Raw genomic sequence first — 21,021 nt, 5'->3', positions numbered from 1 at the left:
TATGGCGTATATAATTGTAGTACTTAACTCTGCAGGTATTTAAGTAAGCTTAGAATTTATTATAATTGTTCAGTAACTATATATACATATATAAAACTCAGATGCTATGTAGCAAAAAAAAAACTGTTTAAAATCTAGCACTCTTATATTTAATTAAGGAAACCGTAGGTCTAGCTTTAAAATGCAATAGTTAATAATACCGCATATTGTAAACGACCGTTTGTTTCTTAATAAAAGAAAAAAAAAAAAAAAAAATGGACTCGCCCCCCCCCCCCCCCCCTCGACGCGCCGCGAACGTGGTATCTAGCGCATTTTCCCACTTTTCATCCGCAACGCGGTAAAATAAGGTTAGTTTGGGACGCGGCTGCCACAGCCTACGGACGATCGCTAAATAGCGCGCTGTTGGCCGGCCCCGACTTACTAGAATCGCTCTTTGGCGTATTAGTACGCTTCCGCGAGGGCAAAATCGCGGTCATAGCCGACGTCAAAGAGATGTTTTTACAAATTGAGATAAGGGAGCAAGATCGCGATGCGTTACGTTTCGTTTGGAGGGGGGAGGACCGTACCTCTCCACCGCAAGAATACAGAATGAAGCGACTAATTGGATCGGCAGCGTCACCGACAACCGCTCTGTACGTCAAAAACGAAAATGCAAAAACGCACAGCAAAGTATTCCCGATCGCCGCTGAAAAAACGATAAAAAATACGTATATGGACATGTTAATTGCCCTAGACATGTGCGAGGAGGACGCGAGACGCGTTTTAAACGATATTTACGAGCTAAATATGCGCGCGTCACTAGAGCTCCGCGGATTCGCATCGAATAATCCTGCGGTAATATCTGACGTAGTTAACAGTAAAGAGGAGACGTCTCTGTTAGGCGCGAACGAGAACGAGCGTACATTAGGGTTGAAATGGAATCACAAGCGTGACACCCTAGGCTTTAACGTGAATTTTCGTAACACGCCCGAGGACGTACTCAACGGTCAGAAATTACCTACAAAGCGACAGGTTACAAGCAGCGCGATGTCGCTATTCGACCCTATCGGTTACGTGAGCCCCATATCCATCTTAGGCAAGGCGTTAATGCACAATAGTCATTTACGATACAAGTGCAGAAAATAGGAAATTCGCAACGAGTGGTGATAAATTAAAACACTACCGAAGGGAGTGTTTTAAATCGGGACGAGTTGCGAATGGGGTTGGCAACTGTCAAAGGTTTGCATAGATGGCGCCATCATAGCTTGCCCCTGTCTCTAGTTTTGTTCTATGAGATTTGGCTTAAATTACTGGAATCTAGGTCACAAAATAAAAAAAAAAAAAAAAAGAATTTGACACAATTCTAGGGATTGACAGGGCAAGCTATGATGGCGCCATCTGTTTAATACTTCGACCGGCCAACCCCATTACCTATTCGCATGTGTATCCTACAATGTTTTACAGTACATATGACTCTTTAAAGTTTCGACATACGCACGGAAAGTGCTCATTCCCGCACGCGTGTGGGGACTTGTAGAAATCTGTATATATACAGATGAATTTAAAGCCAAGTTATCAAATGTTATCATGCCAAACAGTTTTTTCGTTTTTAGAAATAAAAACAGCGTCACGTATCCGACACTTTCCTGAATGCCCCCAGACGTACATATACGTATATATAGACGTAATTATTCTTTACATGGCTCTTATACACAAGTCATGATAAATAATAGCATGTGTGATCCGTTTATGATGCCTTAAACGACAATAAATTACATAAATGGGTCGAAAAACTGCTTCTACCTAAATAACAAAAATCCTCATATGCCTGTCCAGGTACAGTCGAGTTCATAAATATGTATACGTTTCTTAACCTAAGAATAAGGTGAAAAAATGTATACATATTCATGACTGTACCTATGATAATAGTGAGTATTACTGCAATGTTCTGCCGCCAGAGTGCAGCATTGGCATCTTTCGTAAATCATAAAATAACTTATACATAATGTGCCTTAAACTCTTTTTTGTCAAGTTTTCACAGATAATATAATATGACACTGTTGCATCAAGGCGGATTGTTTACAAAGGGCCTTCCGGGAAAGGCGAAAATTAGTTATCTGCCTCTTCATCGCTCGAATATGTAAGAGTGATAGAGAGGTTAGATAACGAAATTTCGATTTTCTTGTTTCGCGGTATACCCTCAGATTGTGATGGATTATGGTAATGGCGCCCCCTACGCAGAGTTTCGCGTAATATTCCCTATTTAACAGTTTTACATATAACATGTGTGTAGTGTAGTCATGATTATGAATATGTTTATGCTTATACAAATAATCTAGATGTGAATAGCTGATATCACGTTACGTGCTGTTGATGTCTAGTTAGCGAGGTATTTCGTAAAAACTCCGCATTTGTACTATTTCCCGGCGCGTCCGGTGATGCTGCTGTACCTGGCACAGTAGTCCACACCAGGCTCGGCTCGTGGAGTGACGTCACGTTGGCCGAGTGGAGGCGCCCAAGATTCACGGAACAAGCCCTCGCGAGCTGCTGGCAACAGGACACCGAAGAGGATCCGGCGTCCTTGTCAGCTGCAAACAGGTGTTTTATCGCTGAACCGCTCGCCAGCTGCGGACTGTGTGACGGGAAATTACCGTTCTTTCACAGAATGTAGCTCTTCAAGTGGCACATGTCGTTTTTGAGTCGGTGGAATTTAGATTTTATTTCAATTAATTAAATCTTATACCTTAAACGAGCAATTCTTCTATATATATATTATATTTCTGTGATCTCGGAAACGGCTCTAACGATTTCACTGAAATTTGGTATATGGGGTTTTTTGGGGGGTATACAATCGATCTAGATTAGTCTTATGTTTGGGAAAACGCGTGTTTTCGAGTTTTCATGCATTTTTCTTAACGCACGCCGCAGAATATGGTCGCTAATTTCGTGTTGCCGGCCACTGTCCGTATGGTCCAGCGGGTTAAGACGCGGACGGCTACAAACGAGTGTTACGGGTTCGAATCTCGCCCGGTGACTAACTTTTGTTTTTTTTTTTATATGTTCATGTTTATATATTGGGACCGTGCGAAGTGCATGGTGGGGGTAAGTAAAGCGATCCCAGCGCATAAGGTGGTAAAAATTTGAATTAACTGCGGATAGCGTTTTTAACATTTCGTACAATTATATGGCTCGAAATGAAACTTTGATTTACGATTACTCCTTAAATATTAATTTAAATTGTATGGTATAAGGAACCATTGTAACATGCTTAGTATAACTAACGTATTTATTTTGATAATTGTTAATAATGTATCCATGTAAATAGCTTTGCAAATGCCACATATTACGTGACCTTTTTCTAGAAGTTACGAATATGTATAGTAAGTTATCCTTAAAGATAGACATTTAACATCGCGGACTTTTTTGTAGACCTATGAATGAGAAACAACCCCACCATACATTGTGTTGTTATAGCTCAAACGGATTAGGCAGCGTTTTCGATGAAACCTCCTAGCCAGCGTGATTTTTTCCGACAACATCGTTATATTTCAAACAATTTACACAAAACCTTAACAAGTTATATACTTAAGCCTTCCTCAAGAATCACTCTATTGATAGATGAAAGTCGTATGAAAATCCGTTCAGTAGTTTTTAGTTTTGAAGTAGTTTTGTAAGATGTAGTGAATTGACGTTTTCCCCTAGACTTGCGGACGCTAAGCTGCGTGACAGTCGTGCACGCTCCCAATAATTTTTAATTTTTATTGTTTTAGACAAGTTGAATTTAGTAAAAAATGAGCTATGTAATATGAGAAATTGACAATAGATGGCGTTACTCTGTGACAAGTGCTGTAAGGTTGAAATCGATTGTAAATAATAATTATCAGTTCACATTTTATTTTTTAAGTTTATGTAGATTATCGTGAGAGTCAGAATGGCGGGTGTACCTAAATAAAATCAAATGAAAAGCATACCATATTTTTGTACCTAATTTGTACTATTTAGTACCTCGTTTAAAAAAAATTGTACCTCACGGTACGTAAAGTTATGATCAAAAAACAGGTCACCCGCCATCATGACAGTCAGAATGGCGGGTGTACTTTATTACGCTATGTTCCCGTGGTTATTGATAAATTCTATAAAAGCCAAATTTTTGTACCTTTTTTGTACCTTCATATTCAATTATAATATGAGTCATTTTATTTGTGCTTTCCAAGTTTTACTCATTTTATATTTTGCTTGCTATTACAATGTTGCAGGCGTTATAATTTTTCAAGTTATCGATTTAATTTTTAAGAAAAAACGCTAAGGTACAATTATTTTTATTACGCCAGGATTTAGTACCTTTAATGTTTAATCTGTTAAGTTCAAATAACTCAGAAAATCATGTCTTAAGGTGGTTCGACTAGGTTACCCAAAGCTTAAACCTCACTAGATGGCGCAACAATTGCAAATTTTGAGTTTTAATTTTTTTGTGGAGTAGTCTTGGTATTTCTATACTGTAAATTATGTTTAGCGCACTCTTTAAATAAATATTGAACTATTACAACAAACATTGAACACTTCATTGTACAAAAACTACCCCTTAATGTCGACAGAATGTTTCTTGACTCTATTTCTAAGTATCACTCACACATTCAAACAGTCTTACTGGGATCCTTGTAGTAGACAATTTGGCACAACGTGAGTAGGCTTCATAGATATAAGAAGTAAGGAGATTTATAACGAAGCATAATTTCAACGAGTCTCGCTGTCTCCAACTGTCCCCCACTACATCATTAAAGGCGTGGCCAGACAACCAACTCACGCGCTGTGATTGGCCAAACCGCGCGGTGTAGGAGCCTCGAGCGGCGGCACTAGAGTGAGGACAATTCGATAGAGCTATCGATATTTTACATGTTCTGAACATGACCTTAGAGTTTTGACATTTTTGTTTTAAGTAATAATTGCCATAGACTTAATTTATATTCCTTTAAATTTTTGACCTTATTTACGAGCTAAGAATTTTAAGGTCTGTGTAAGGTATATTAGTTGATCCATAAGTTCTCTCACAAAGGTTTTTACTGATAAAATGTAATACAAAGCTTTTAATTTTTAAAAAAACATGTACCATGATGCGAAAGCTTGTTTATGCTTAACTAATCAAATTGGTTTAAATTTTAGTCATTATTTGATGTAATGTTTGTTTAAATTGTTTACTTTGGGATTGTCGTTAGACGCGAGCGCTTCATTAAAAAAATAGTTTCAGTTTATTATAGCATATTTCGTCACCAATTGAAAGCAATTCCAGCATGTTACATAGAGTTATGAAGAACTGCGAAAGCAAGTTGTAGTAAATTATATTGTAAGTATAATGCACCATTAAATAAGCTTTTAAATCATATGTACGAATAATAAGGAAAGAGTAATCATAATTATCAGTAAAAATCTTTCTGATAGAACTTTTGGATCGACTAAGTATACAATATACTATTATTTTAAACATATTTATATTCTATCGTTATATAAATGAGGCGAAGTGTAACTGAAAACATTTTTCTTGAAAATGATCCGAACAAATAACACTTTTCTCGCTCGTAAACCAGTTAGGGTCCTCTACCTGTAGCATCTATCCATTTTTCTTTAATACTGGGATTTTTTGGGAAACTGAAAAAATTGCAATCATGAACATATTTGATTATACCTAGTGCAGTTATTCGAATCGTTGCTAAGAACCTGAATAAAATATACTTATAGGTATAAACTATAATGTTATAAATAAATTGTACGAGCACGAGCACCACTCTATTTCGCGGCGTCAATGAAGGGAGCGGTTGGCGGTCGTGCCAAGAAACAATAATGCCCCTGTGAATATCGTTAGCGGTTTAATGCATTGCGCCGTTGCTAATGACACTACAAACAGTTTTCCATGCCAAAGCGTCAATGTAGAATGCATAGACAAATTGCCACGCGTTTGTATGACAACATGGTCTGACTCAGAAAAATCATATGTCACTGGATTTATTTGTTAAAATGTGTGGTTTTATTGACTAATACGTGAAAAAAAAATTACTCACACGTGGTATGTAACTCCATGATCCTTATAGTTTTTGGATGCACTCCTATTTCGACACCGGCATTTCAATAAAATTGACGCGCACATTGTTCAATGACAGCTAATTTGCTACTGTCTTATGGCGGGCCGGTATGGCCACGATGTGGCCATGTCGCGGCGACACGCGCCACGCCTCCGTCAGCCATCTAGTACTTTCTATGATCTGAGGTAGGCTTCAATAGCGTTGCGGTATGTACGTGGAAATACATGCAAGAGGATGTGGTTTCGAGACTCATTAATTTTTTTTTGTTATCAGTATTACCTACCTACCTACCTATACCTATTATTAATAAATTATTTTATGAGAAATATGAGCGTTTTCCATAAAAATATTAAAAATCTGATTCTCACACATCATGATATTTTTGGGTTCTTCCAACTCAGAATCACTAGCATAATCAATCCTCGTGCTAAAAAAACCCGAAAATTTGTATTGAAATTTTAGTTTTACATTGAAATTTCTTTCACACTAAAATGTGACGTAATGGTATGGATATTTTAGAATATCTTTTTTTAATGCTAGGGGCTAGGGTGGAGAAGATTCTAAGTAGAATGAACCTAAGAAAGTCCAAATTTGTAAGTCAGATATTCCGGTATTTTTTTCAAAAAAAAAACGCTGTTTTGTTCTAAAATTAAAGCAATCCCTTACTGCCCAGCCTTTAAAAAAGTAGGTACTATTTTACAGCAGAATTAAAACATTTTTTTTACGATACATTTAATTAAATTACAGTGAGTTACAAAATTGCATGGCCTTCTATTTATGACCATTATAAAAAGAAATGAGATATTTACCATGTTTGTTTATATTATTGATTTCCCGATATTTTGACACAACTAGAAGTTTCACACAATGCCTAGAGATAGAAAATTATTTATTTATTTTATTTATTGTCAATTTCATTCAACGGATCACATCATATCCAATTTATGTGTTTATGTATTTCATTGTTTTCGACCTAGTTGGTTATTAAATTCTGTTACTGCAATAATCTTTATCTACATAAAATATTCCAACGAAAGTTTAATAAAGTATATATTAAAATGAAGTACACAAAATCAGGAATTACACATGACAATATCATTCAAAATCGCCTCCTCTGGCTTTGACACAGGCCCTCAAACGACGAGGCCAGTCATCAATAGCGGCACGCACGATTGTCATGTCTAATTTCGTCACTGTCTTAACTATGGCCCGCTTGAGGGAGTTAAGATTTGTGTGGGGTTTAGCACAGGCTTTCTCCTCAATAACCTGCTATATGGCATAATCCAGGGGGTTAAGGTCCGGGCTGGAGGTCGGCCAGTCTTCGTGGGCAATAAAGTCAATTTTGTTCCTTCGAAACCAGGCTTGAGTTGTTTTTGCCTTATGTGCAGGAGCTGAGTCCTGTTCAAAGATCCATGGCTGGTTTTGAAATAGGGTGTGGCATAAGGGCTTCACTATTGGTTCGAGAACGGTTTCCAGTTTCCGGTTTTCACACCTTTTTCACAGAAATGAATCTGTGTTAGCCCTGAGTATGACACACCCAAAATCATGTTTGGCGGGTGCCCACATTTGTGCAACGCAATAGGGTTGTTTCCATCTACAAATCTTAGGGCATAATTGTATCCCAAAAAAATTTTTTTTGGGATACAATTATGCCCTAAGATTTGGATTATAAGAACATGTTAAACTACTTTTAGGGGACCTGTAATGACCATATTTTTGCAAATATTGAATTTAAAATATCTTTTGGCACACGTCACGTGACCAAACTCGAAACGTCATTGAAGATTCTGATGACGTCACAACTCTCGAATTGACACTGTTGACAGTTAGGCGATTAACAACAAATGACAAATATCAGTTGACAGTTCGTATCTTCTACGTGTGTATGTAGTTATGTGTCAAACCATAAACTGTGACGTCACACAATTTTCAAAGAGCGTTTTAGGCGCGAAAGCATCTGTCAAAATATATTTTGTTAATTTAACATATTTAAAGCCGTTTTTAGTATAAAAGCTGAATTTTAAGGCAACTTTTAGTTAATATAGAAAGTAATACAAGCGTTTCAAAAAATTGGAATACGATTCTCTTTTAGGTCCCAATTCATTATATATACGACGAGATAAGCGTTATGTGTGGTATATAATTATAGCTCACAAATCCACCACATTATGTCATTTTTTTATTTTTTCGGTAGCATTTGTTTTAACGGAAATAAAGAGGTTGCAAATCGAGTAACAGAACTTCAGAACAGATATCATTTGATATTTACCAGTCGCTTTTCGGTGAAGGAAAACATCGTGAGGAAACTGGACTAATCCCAACAAGGCTTAGTTTTACCCTCTGGGTTGGAAGGTCAGATGGCAGTGGCTTTCGTAAAAACTAGTGCCTACGCCAAATCTTGGGATTAGTTGTCAAAGCGGACCCCAAGCTCCATTGAGCCGTGGCAATATGCTGGGACAACGCTAGGAAGAAAGAAAGAAATCGAGTAACAGAACTTAGTAACCAACCAGGTATAATAGTTATGATGTAAATGTCCATATCATGTTGGAGTCATATATGTATTAGCCAACTAATTATTCAAGATCAATACACTTAGCTCCCTTAGGTATTCGCCTAAGTACAATCTCGGGCAAAATTGAGTTTTATAAAAGTGAACTAGTTTTTAGGTCATATTTTCTATGAATTGGTCATTTTTGTAGACTCCAATTACAGTTACACTTTTCCTGGTTTTTTGCGGACCAGAATATCGATGATTTTTGTAGCTTGATTTAGACGTTGCTATCATTTTCAATCCAAAAACACATAAAATCACAATTCAGAACATGCGGCAGCGTTGTTTTCTATCAAGTACCTCAAGCACCAGGGCGGCTACCGGGAAAATCGAAATTCGTCAATTTCGGGCATTTTTCTCTGTCACTCTAAGTACGTCTTAGTGAGAGTAAAAGAGAAAGATCCCCGCAATTTGCGAATTTAGGTTTTCGCGGTAGGCCCCCAGGTACTGTCAAGTTTCAGCAGTGTTGCCAGGTGAGCGGAAGAGAATTATCGTACTTGAGTGTCAATATTATTGTACCGTTGAAAAAAATATCGTACGCCAATCAAAAAGGCAGCCCCTAAAAATGTCTTGCAAAATAAGCTTAAACTTCCAATTAATAATAAAAAAAAGACAATTTTCGTCTAAATTGCGCAAAAAATCTGTTTATGTTTGTGTATTTTTGGGATAGACTCAAACGGTATACAGGAAATTGTGACATTTTAAACTTTAAACTTACACCAAGGAGCCGAACACCCAAAAGATACTAATTTTAGCCTATTTCTGAGAGAAAGTGTCATATTTTGCTTCAAATTAATGAATGACATGATTTACTGAGTTATTTGAACTTAACAGATTAAACATTAAAGGTACTAAATCCTGGCGTAATAAAAATAATTGTACCTTAGCGTTTTTTCTTAAAAATGAAATCGATAATTTGAAAAATTATAACGCCTGCAAAATTGTAATAGCAAGCAAAATATAAAATGAGTAAAACTTGGAAACCAAAAATAAAATGACTCTTATTATAATTGAATATGAAGGTACAAAAAAGGTATAAAAATTTGGCTTTTATAGAATTTATCAATAACCACGGGAACATAGCGTAATAAAGTACACCCGCCATTCTGACTGTCAGGATGGCGGGTGACCTGTTTTTTGGTGATAACTTTAAGTACCGTGAGGTACAATTTTTTTAAAGGAGGTACTAAATAGTACAAATTAGGTACAAAAATATGGTATGGTTTTCATTTAATTTTATTTAGGTACACCCGCCATTCTGACTCTCACAGATTATCACCTATACACCAACATATTACAATAAATAGTTATAACACTTATAACCGAGCAAAGCTCGGTCGCCCAGGTACTTTGAAATTTAAATGACATAATCTGTCGGAAGTCGACGGCCTACCACTACAAGGGGTAGTCTATTTTGGGTTTTTGGAATTTAAGCAGAGCTAAGCACTGGTGAATCATGATACTCCCGTGTCCGATTGTGGTATTTGTTTGGTTCTATTTATTATATCACACATTCTTTTTATATCATACGATCTCGGTTTGGATTGCATTTCCCATCTATCCAGTTATACCGGTTAGGCTGCGTTGCGAGGAATGTGTGTTAAGAAACAATAGAATATTGTCCACTAGAGCTGTGGTGAGCGAGGGATTCTGTTTATTACTACGTTATATTATAAGGTTATAAAATATGTTGTAAAAGTAGGATTTTATACATGTTGTGTGAAGAAGGTACTTACTTAACATGTCTCTATGCATTTCCATGTTGAAATAGTCAGCTAGCAACTCTAGTCTCACCACCATAGGATCTTCATCTGAAATCACACCAATGAAAATGTTTAAATACTCGTATCACACACACACATGGATTAGAACATGTAAAAAGTAAAAAAATTGAATAAACGGGTTATTCCCACTAGTTACCACCAAGTTGTTACCAGTGGTAACTACTGGGAATTTTTTTCCCACCTTTTACCACTGGTAGAAGGTGGGATTTTATTTCCCAGCAGTTACCACCAAAATTTGGTTAGCGTTCAATAGTAATAAAAACAGTATAAATAGCGAGTGATTAAATCAATAGTTTATTAAAAGTCCAATTCATTATTAATTTAATTATAAGTCGAGTTTAAGAATAGTGTTTTAGTAAACTGCCTTAAAAGTGATCAAAAATATTAAAACTGGTGCAAGTGTAAAAATATATATATATTTAGAGAAATTAACGTTTGGGTAAAATTATAATAGAGTTTATTACTCCAAAAGAATATTACAGTTCACTTACATAGAGAAATACAAGCAATCATCATTTACATTATTTACATAGTGCACGAATAGCAAAATAGTACATTACGATACAAGTGCGAAAAATAGGAAATTCGAAACGAGTGGCGATAAATTAAAACACGACCGAAGGGAGTGTTTTAAATCGACACGAGTTGCGAATTACCTATTCGCACATGTATCGTACAACGTTTTACAGTACATATGGCCCTTTAAATGTTCGACACAGTAACATAATATGCTACTTCTCGCACTAGTGCTATAAAGTAGCCCCATATGTACTGTAATAGTACATTACGATACAAGTGCGAAAAATAGGAAATTCGAAACGAGTGGCGATAAATTAAAACACGACCGAAGGGAGTGTTTTAAATCGACACGAGTTGCGAATTACCTATTCGCACATGTATCGTACAACGTTTTACAGTACATATGGCCCTTTAAATGTTCGACACAGTAACGTAATATGCTACTTCTCGCACTAGTGCTATAAAGTAGCCCCATATGTACTGTAAAATATATTCTAAAACAATACAACTTATTTATTTCTGTAAAAAAAAACTGGGTGAATTGGCAACTGGCAAGTACAGTACAGTGAAATAGTCATCGCGCGAGCGCGGGCGGACCGGGCTGTTGGCCAGACCAGCGTAACGTGACCGAGACATTGATAAAGAGAGCGCGCCAGAGACACGCGTTTATACTGGTTGGTCTGAGCGGTCAACACGTCCGCCGAACTCGCCCAGCAGTTGGCGATAACAGTCCTACAACATGCATGGAGTTATATCACGTGTTAACTTTTAATCGCTACGCGCCGATAGCAATTCAATCAATGTTGTTTGTTAAAAAAAAAAAAAAAAAATATTTTATTATGTTTTATTTGGAATCAATGAATTATATCAATAAGATAATGTTTTTTTTCCTTTTTGCCATCTACCTCGAGAGCATGAGAGCAATTTATCTTATTCATTGTAAATTGAATTAATTGTGACGTTATCTATGAAACCTGAATCTTTAGTCAGGGGCGCTTACGCTACACTGCGTAGCGCTTTTCATTAATTATTGATTAAAGCACTTTCTATTTATACTGTTTTTATTACTATGGAACGCTAACCAAATTTTGGTGGTAACTAGTGGGAATTTTTTTCCCAGTAGTTACCAGTGGTATAAGGTAGGAAAAAAATCCCAGTAGATACCACTGGTAACAACTTGGTGGTAACTAGTGGGAATAACCCGAATAAACTGATATGATATGTGACCGAAACCAGCAAAATGTCCCACTTTGTTGCTTGCCATAAGGACGATATATGCTTGTATCTTTATACAAATAACCTATCAAGGCGAACTTATGGCAAGTGACACAGTGGGCGATTTGCCAGCTTCAGTCATATAATTATGTACCTAAATACCAATACCAATCAATAGTCTATATATTGGACAATTAATCCATTAAGTTTCATGACTTTCATGAGCATTGTATTCTTTCTCTTGAAAATTAGACATGTGTAAGTAATGCGCGTAACATCACAAATGAGATATCACTCAAACGCGTAATATTGCATTACGCATCACTCCGAGAAACCAAGCATTACTTCAAACATCACTCGAGCACATGACTGGCCGAAGCGCGCGTAAACTCGTAAAGCATCAATATAGATTGACGCGCCGGTAGTCTGTACGAAAGGTCCGTTCAAGTCTATATACAATCCGCGTAATGTATAATGAGCAATGAGACGTGATGGTGTGATGTGTGATGTTTGGTTGCCATGCTATCATTACTTTGCTATCCCGCTCGCACCCGCACTCACTGCTCGCTCGCTCTCATTCCGCAATGCTTTCGGAACACTTCGGATCGGTCCGCTCGGCCGGTCGGTAGCAGTCGCATTTGAGTTATTGCAAATTTCATTAAATTGATACGATAACGGATTTTTGCACCTGCAATCGATTTAAAACTGTAATGCGTTAACATAGAGCTTACAATGTTTTTAGTATTTTACCTATAAGGATGCGGCTAAATGATAATTCGCTTGCGAGTTTGAATTTGACGAACAAAAACGTATTTACTGTTTATTATTGTTGTGAAATGTTTGGTTTGGTTGACTTTCGCGGCAAACTAAATTAAGCACGAGTGAAGTTCCTTATTTATCTTTAATTTAATACTGAGCTAGTGTTTACAGTACATTCTCGTATCAGTATCATATCATAATTTTATTGATATACCCAAATAAAAATACTACTACGTGACTCTCGATGGCGTTATCTCATTAATTAACAGATATTTTCTTTTATTTTTTATCTATGATGCATATTTTACGACTATAAAAATAAAAACATTAACAAAAACGATCTATCACATGGCGGTGACAAAACGCAATGCGTAATAGATCGACGCGCCGATATGATACGCCCTAGAGTCCTAACACTCGCTGCGTAATGTAGTTAGTACTGTGATGAGTGTGATGTTGCCATCACGCGCGCGCCCGCGCGCTGTATTCGTTCGGGTAAATGTTTCGTTTCGAGTGATAAGTGATGTGATATCTCAGTGTAACATTACGTTTTCGAAAAAGTGATGTGATATAGCATTACTTTTTGAAGCACTGTTTCGCGCATGTCTATTGAAAATATGGTTATCTAGAAGAACACAGTCGCGAAACTGTATGTAATTTTTATGTACTGTTTCCGTATGGCCGAGGCACGTCTACACTGGCCGGTTTGTGCGTGAGGAAATTGCCTCTCACATACGTGCTCGCTCGCTCTGTGTGGACCCGCCTATTAATAAACATCAAAAACTTATAAAAGAAACATGTTTTTATTTAATACGACAAATTTTGTCCAGATTTCATTCCGCATATGTTATGGTGTCCATGGTCATTTGTCATCAAATTATGTAAGTCACCGACAAACATTATAATCGTATTCAGAATTATATTAGTAAGCTAGCTGTACAGTAACAGCTTTGATATAAGGTCCAATTTACAAAAGGTTTATCAACATTTTTTTGTTATTCTGTGTTATGAGACAAGAGAAAACTGTAGCCCAAAAATGTGTGGTTAAATCCAATCCTATATCAAAGCCTTTGGCACTAAAAATATCCAGTTGTGTAATAAGAAATTTTAGATAAATTGAATCTTTTTTTTACCCCCTTATACATAACAATTAGTCAAATTTTGTTAAATGATGCCACAAATGTATGTTAAATGACATTTGGCGGGTTCACACAGAGCGATCATACGCGCGAGGCAATTACCTCGTGCACCAACGGCCAGTGTAGACGTCCCTCGGCCGGGACAAGGACAAACAATTTTAAGGGCTACTTGGAATTGACACGAGTTTATGAATAACGCCGTTAAGAGCAATTCCTAGCTGAGCAACTTTTCAAATCTCGAATTTTTGAAGCTATGTTTCTGTCGCGCTGCGGTGGGCGGGAGCCGGAGCTATCTAAGTGTGAGTGCGCGCACACAGACGCGAGACTCGTGCGCTCGCTCATTGCGCGCCGTTCCGTCGACATCGCCCGCGAGCCAGACGGAATTTATTCTGCGCTGCCCGACGCAAGTTGTTTTTGTTGTTACCACGTAATATTGTTTAAATTTTTATATTATACTGTATCTATTACACCCTAATACCAAACACCCTATCACCTGTACTAAATGTATTTTACACCTATGATGACGAAATAATAAATGATTGATTGATATTAATTACCATATAGGTAAAAACTGCAAAAAAGAATGATGTCTCAGCTTCGGTTGTCGTCGTACAGTCAAGTGCAAAAATATGTATCGAAAGAATCGTCTCATAAATATGGTACTACGCTCTTATTACACTGGAATAAGATGCTATGGGACATATTTTTGAGTAAGATGTGTACACCCATATTTTTACACTTGACTGTACCTATCCGTATCAGTAAGTTGGGAGTGATCACGGTGTGTTGTGAAATTTTGTAAGTAGGTATAAATATACCTATGGTTAAACTACAATCTATTTAACTTGTAGTACGATGGGGCTAAACTTGGGCCGCCTTATTGAAGAACGTATATATCGCAATGACAATCTGGGTAAAGTATGTTGGGATAATGCCGGACAATTTTGGGACGATTTTTTTTTTTTTAAATTTAATTTATTTGAATCAAAAGAAGATTACAAAAAGCCTTAAACTACTAATCTGCCAAACTGCAGTACAGTTTGTTGGCAGGAAAAGAAAAACTAAATCTACCCTCCATCAACTAGTATTGTAAATATTAATAACTATAGCCGCTTTTGCATACGTATGTATATTGAAACCTTGAAATATTGAAATTGAGAGAACTCGTGAAAAAATGATTTTTCGAGATCTCAACACGTGACAGATTCTTGAAGTACGTAGCGAATCGTTAAATAATAACCGTAGATTCGGCCTGAATTTTGGTAATCTTCAATATAGAACGGTTTTAGTTTTGTACCTGTGTAAAGATGAGACATACTTTTTTTTAGGGTAACGAGTGTTTTGCCATCAAGGGAGAACATTGGATGGTGAAAAAAAGTTGCTTCTAATGGAAAGAGAATAAGGTATCACAAAGAAATAGGTCCGGTGTCTACCCTTTTGTATCCGATCTTAACCCGGATACAAAAATTGGTAAAATTGTGGCTCTCAAACTTTGATACCTATGTCATAAGGCAATTTGATAAGTAAACAATGTGCTAAGAAACCTCTTATTGTAAGGTTTACCCGAAGTATTAAAAAAAACCACTAAAATATCTATATACGTTGCGTAGTTTTGACAATTTAAGATTTTGTGAACTGTACAGGTTTAGGGAAAGTGTAAATGTATTGTTTATTGAATGGAATGTACTGGAAGATATTAAGAACTTAAGTAGGAGGGACAAAAATCAAAATAAAAAATAATCGTGCCCAGTCATTTTTAATGAAGGTCGCCAAAAAAATAAGAATCAAACTTAGAAATCAAAAAGACTAAGTAGTTCTTTAAAAAGGTCAAGGTCACTGAGAGCCCATCTTGAAGTATGGAAAATAATTAAAATTGCGATTTCCTTGGTTTAATTTTGCAATTATATATAGTTGATAAACCATCTTTTTTTTTTTGATAAAATTTAAGGATCGTATGTAAAGAGTAAAGTAAATATATAGGAAAAGAGAGCCCTCTTGAAGCATTTTAAGGAAACTAATTTCGAAGCCCTATCTCTATTTTGTATCCGAAACTAGCAATGTATGTATGCGTGCACATCTACTTATGCATCCTTATGTATGTGTAAATACTTTATTGCGAAAAATTGCTCATTTGCTATCTATTTTACTCGATTTTGTTATAAATTTCAACATGTATCATCATCCCTATACAATATAAATACTCTTTATTGCACACCTCAATAAAAGAAAACAATACAAAAGAAAACATACACATAAGCTCAGGTAAACAACATGCGGTCTTATCGCTAAAAGGCAACCTTTGGGTTGCGGAAATTAAAAAAAATTACATTGTCAGTAACCGTCGCGCTGGTAGTGGTACTGGATAAAAATAATGGTACGAAAGTGTGATCAAGAAAACAATAAATGTGATAATTAAGGTCAGTAGGTAAATTGAAGAAAATTTAAAGTTTGATAATCACTGCTGTTTTTTAAATAGGTAAAGATCTGATTGTTTCTGGTCCGATCTTTACCTGGAAGGGTCAAGATCGGATATCGGTCTACAGCAGTGCTAGGTCTGTTAACACAATTACAAAAACAAACACAGTTTCATCACAATACGAAAAATAAATTACAGAGCGAAGATCGGATAGAAGGAAGAATTCGCGAAATTTACCTTGCTCTCTGTGATTGCACATAGCACAAGCCCGACTCCCTGAGCGACGCGGGGACACTGACAGTCGAGGCGCAATGAAATGGCGTCTTACACAATTTTGCCAACATTAAAAAATAAAGCCAAATTAGGGGGAAATGAATGTCCTACGTTCTTCACCCGCATCCGGTATTTACCCAACATACCTTAATCGTTGAACCGCCGCATTTCAAAATGGCCCTTATTTTGATATCGACTAGCCGTAATGTAATACGGCGGATTATACAATACGACTGCGATACTTATATATAAATCCCCTCGTCAATGTAATTTCATTAAATTTGCTATCTAGTGGCAAACATCAAAGTAGTTATCTTTTACTTGTGACGCACAAGTGTGAGCAATGTAAAATACTATATTTCTAAAAAAAAATTGCCTACTACGTAATAAAAGAAAATGTGATTATTAAATTATAATACGAAAGGTGGTCAAATCGCAAAATGCTGTCGTTTTATTTAAAATAATGAAATAATTAGACCAGTTCCGAAAGTACCGAGAAATCCCGGTTCTTTAAAACAGTACCGGTTCTGCAATCCCTAATAAGGATGTTATGCCCATCACTATTCCTTCTGTGTACGTATATTTAGAAACTGTCTCCGCCTCCAATTCGTGCGATAAGGACAACTGCAGCTCGGACCGAAATTCACTCGCAAAAAAACTCAAAAATCGAGGTTTCGCTCTCGACTGTTTCCTCCTCCAAAACGCAACTAATCATTATGAAATTTTGGAAATTGCAAGAGGAAGAAATAATCTATGCCGCTATGTTTTGATTTTTTGGATATTTTTTGTCATATTTGTATACTGTGCCTTTTTTTACAGCCAATTCAATTTAGCCGTTTTTGCGATTTTCGAGGCGCTGTATCTTTCTTCAAAATAAAATAATCCAAAAAAGCAAAACATAGCGGCACAGATATTGATGATATTGATCTTATTTGAAAAAATCACTGCTCTAGGTTAAAAATCCAGGGAGGAATCAGTCGAGAGCGTTTGTATGGAAAAATCGCAACTAGGAATTCCTCTTAATAACAGTCAATAGCCTTATGTAGCTTGTTCTTAACGGGTGATAACAAAAAATGAGAATGATTTTCTGTAGACTTATAAACAAAACTGTCTACATAAACAAATAATCGGACAGACAGACGGACATGACGAATCTATAAGGGTTCCGTTTTTTGCCATTTGGCTACGGAACCCTAAAAATGCTGTTAATAAAGTTGTTGCTAGTTCTTTTGAGATTCTTGAATTTCATATTTTTTATTTCTTCAAACATTTGTTTTTATTAGACTGGAGTCGAAACAAGAAACTCTGCGAAAACGTGTTGTATGTACATTTTATAAATTATAACTTAAACTTGGGAAATCTTTGGGGTCATTTTAGTACAGAAAATGTACCAGTTTCTACTATATATATAATTCTTGTTCTTGCATCCTTGACTATAAATCGCAAAAGTTACCACTTGGCCAGCCAGCCTTCGCTGGCCAGCCACTACCACACAAAAGTGGTAGTGGCTGGCCAGCGAAGATAATAACCAAGGAAAGCCTGAATTGACTCCAAAGCACTTTTAATTATATGAATTCCATGAGCCAACGAGATGTTGTCGCCAGATTTTTTAAGAGTTACCAACCGTATATTTGTCGATCATTAAAAAATATAGGTCTGGAATGCTACTAGAAGATAAGAGCCCCGGAATACACTGATCAGTAAAAATCGACCATAATGGTCTCAGTGTCGCTAGATGACTCGAAATTGCAAAGGGAAAACATTCATTTTGGATGATGAAAAGAATTAATTTCCTTTTGGCAAAACTGATATACCTGGAAATGGTTGATACTATACTAGCAATAATTCTACAATCCAAAGAAATATCAAATACATGTATTATGGACAAGTTTGAGCAGCCATACATTACAATTCTAGGACTCCGATAACATACCATTTGTATGTAAGTCCGTAATCCCTCAAACCTTCCACAATGTCGGCTGATTGATAGTTTTTTTGGCCCAACCAAACAAAACTGTGCCCAACTAATAAAAATAACTAATTGTAAGACTTGTGTTCCGAAAATGTACAAAAACGGTGAAAAAGCCGACCATTGGCCCTATTCTAACATCCATTAATGTTATTGTAAATAATTATCATGTATATATTGCCTAATAATAACAAAGTATCGTAAAAAGTTATATGAGTATTTTTTCACAGCTCTGAAATAATTCTCATTTTTTTGTTATCACCCGTTATAAACTCTTTAGACCAGGGATCGGAAACCGGTATTTTTTGTATGGGAACGAAAACGGTATTTTTTCGTTCTTTGTTAATTATTTCATTTCTAATTGGGCAATCTCATAATACGAAGTCGTTATCTAAAAACACAACCGAGTCCTATATTTGAGTATAAAATAAACCGAAATATATGTTTATTTCAAAGTTTTTCCAAAAAACCGGTTCCGATCCCTGCTTTAGACATAAGTTTCTAAATAATTTCATTATTTTCTATTCATAGCTAAGTAGCTAGTAGTGGAGAAGACTCCAAAATATAACAAAACTAAGGGCCTGTTTCACATTTAAAAATAATTTAAGGTCATTTTTGCTAGCATATTTTTATTCAGTTGAAGGTTTTTCCAATACAATAATGAATCTATTTAATTCTGACATGTGCATTGTAAATTATGAAATGATTCAAGTTATAATTTTTTTTAGTTTCAAAAAGTATTTCTTTTTGTATGGATTGACATGTTATCAAATATTTAGAGTTTGTTCGGAAAGACAAGAGTCACGAAATGTATTGAGCCCCATACATTTGTAGTTTTATTACAAATTAAGAATTTTTAACATTTTATTTTGTATTTAAGATTATTTTATTTGTACTTTTCACTTGTAATTTAACTTTTTTAATTTAATAATTGAAAATTTATATATTTGCTGAGATGTCCCCTCATTCCTTAATTTAATTTAATTACAAGTATGTAAATAGGCGGGCAAAACGCACACATGCACAGAGCGCACAAAACGGCCAGTGTAGTGCCTCAGCCATTTGTGCGCGAGGAAATTGGCATTGAAGTCATCATTGGCGTTTCACAATCTTCAAATAAGCTTAACTGGTAGAAAAGTACTATTTTTTGCAGGTAGTTTCAACTGGCAGTTAATTTATTTGTTAATTAGCTATCCCATACTTGGAATTTCCAAGTATGGGATAGCTAATGTATGAAAGAGAAAAATGCAGCTTACCTACAGGTTTGTAGGCTTAATCCATAGGCATCTTCAGCTTCTCCTAGCTGCCCTGCACTTACACCTTGAAGACTCTTGCAGATTAGCCCGTCACCTCACAGATACCCGGAGTACACTCTCTGCCTTCAGTTGACTGTAATTAATGCACAGGATTATATTTGAAAGCAACCAGAGAAAATAATATAACAATATAAGCATGAAGCCTTTGCCAACAAGCATACTAAGGGACATTTTACAAACATTGTAGATACAACCAATATATTTTTTGTACTATTGTTTCTTATATTGAGTAAAGACTTATTTAATCAAATGAGCATGAATTTGGGCAGTGAAATTTATCTGCATGGGCACCATACTTCATGCGGTTTCAAAACTATGGTTCACGGGACAGGAATCACGGGCCAGGTCCGGCCCATAAACCCTTCCAATGTGGGCTGTTAAGCTGTGCGCAGTCACAGATGGAGCAATAACGTATATTAATATACTGTAAGATACCGACACAAGTTGTGCCGTTCTCGCGTACGATTTCCGTTTACTATGAGAAGTATTCTCGTTCAAAAAAATTTCTACATACAAAACGGAGAACGTTCTTTTGAACGGCACAATTCTAGGACAGCACAGCCTAAAGTTGTTGAACAATTAAGCAATCAGTCCTCTAAAACTTATTCTAAATAAAACCCGCCATCACGTGTCACGCCATTGTCATGCGCATGCGATTATTAACTTAAAACGCTATTTTACGCGGTTAAGCCACTTGTTAACATACTTATATTCATGGCTTACTCAAGTATCTTCTAAAGCAGGTATAAGAAAAGCGGCACCAACATTTATGTGCACACGTGGTCCAGGTGTACCTAGAAACCGCTTTGACAAAGAAAATACAGTAATATTTACTTACGTTTTTACAAATTCATCTCCTTAGAGCCGAGATAGTAGGTGTGCAGTGTCTTTAAATCCCTATTGCTTGTTTAGGGCGCGACGCAGGCAGAAGCGGCACGTGTTCAGTGCAGTGCCTCCATGTCTGTGCTGTGTCTGCCATGACACCATCGCGTTTGTAGCCGCCTAGCAAAGAGCGTATAATCACTAC

General features: G+C 36.3%; 1 long non-coding RNA gene across 1 annotated transcript; it reads right to left on the bottom strand.

Moving 5' to 3' along the window:
- Window positions 1–460: 460 nt before the first annotated feature.
- On the bottom strand, window positions 461–21,009 carry LOC133531268 (uncharacterized). The gene is made up of 4 exons (XR_009801514.1): window positions 20,833–21,009; window positions 19,935–20,067; window positions 10,341–10,415; window positions 461–2,567 (listed from the first exon to the last, which is right to left on the bottom strand). It is a non-coding gene; the product is annotated as an uncharacterized LOC133531268 (long non-coding RNA).
- Between the last annotated feature and the right edge of the window lie 12 nt (window positions 21,010–21,021).

Source organism: Cydia pomonella, chromosome 25 (assembly GCF_033807575.1).
Source record: "Cydia pomonella isolate Wapato2018A chromosome 25, ilCydPomo1, whole genome shotgun sequence".
NCBI lineage: Eukaryota > Metazoa > Arthropoda > Insecta > Lepidoptera > Tortricidae > Cydia > Cydia pomonella.
The sequence above is the reverse complement of the archived record's forward strand: the minus strand, read 5'-3'. Positions and strand labels throughout refer to the sequence as shown.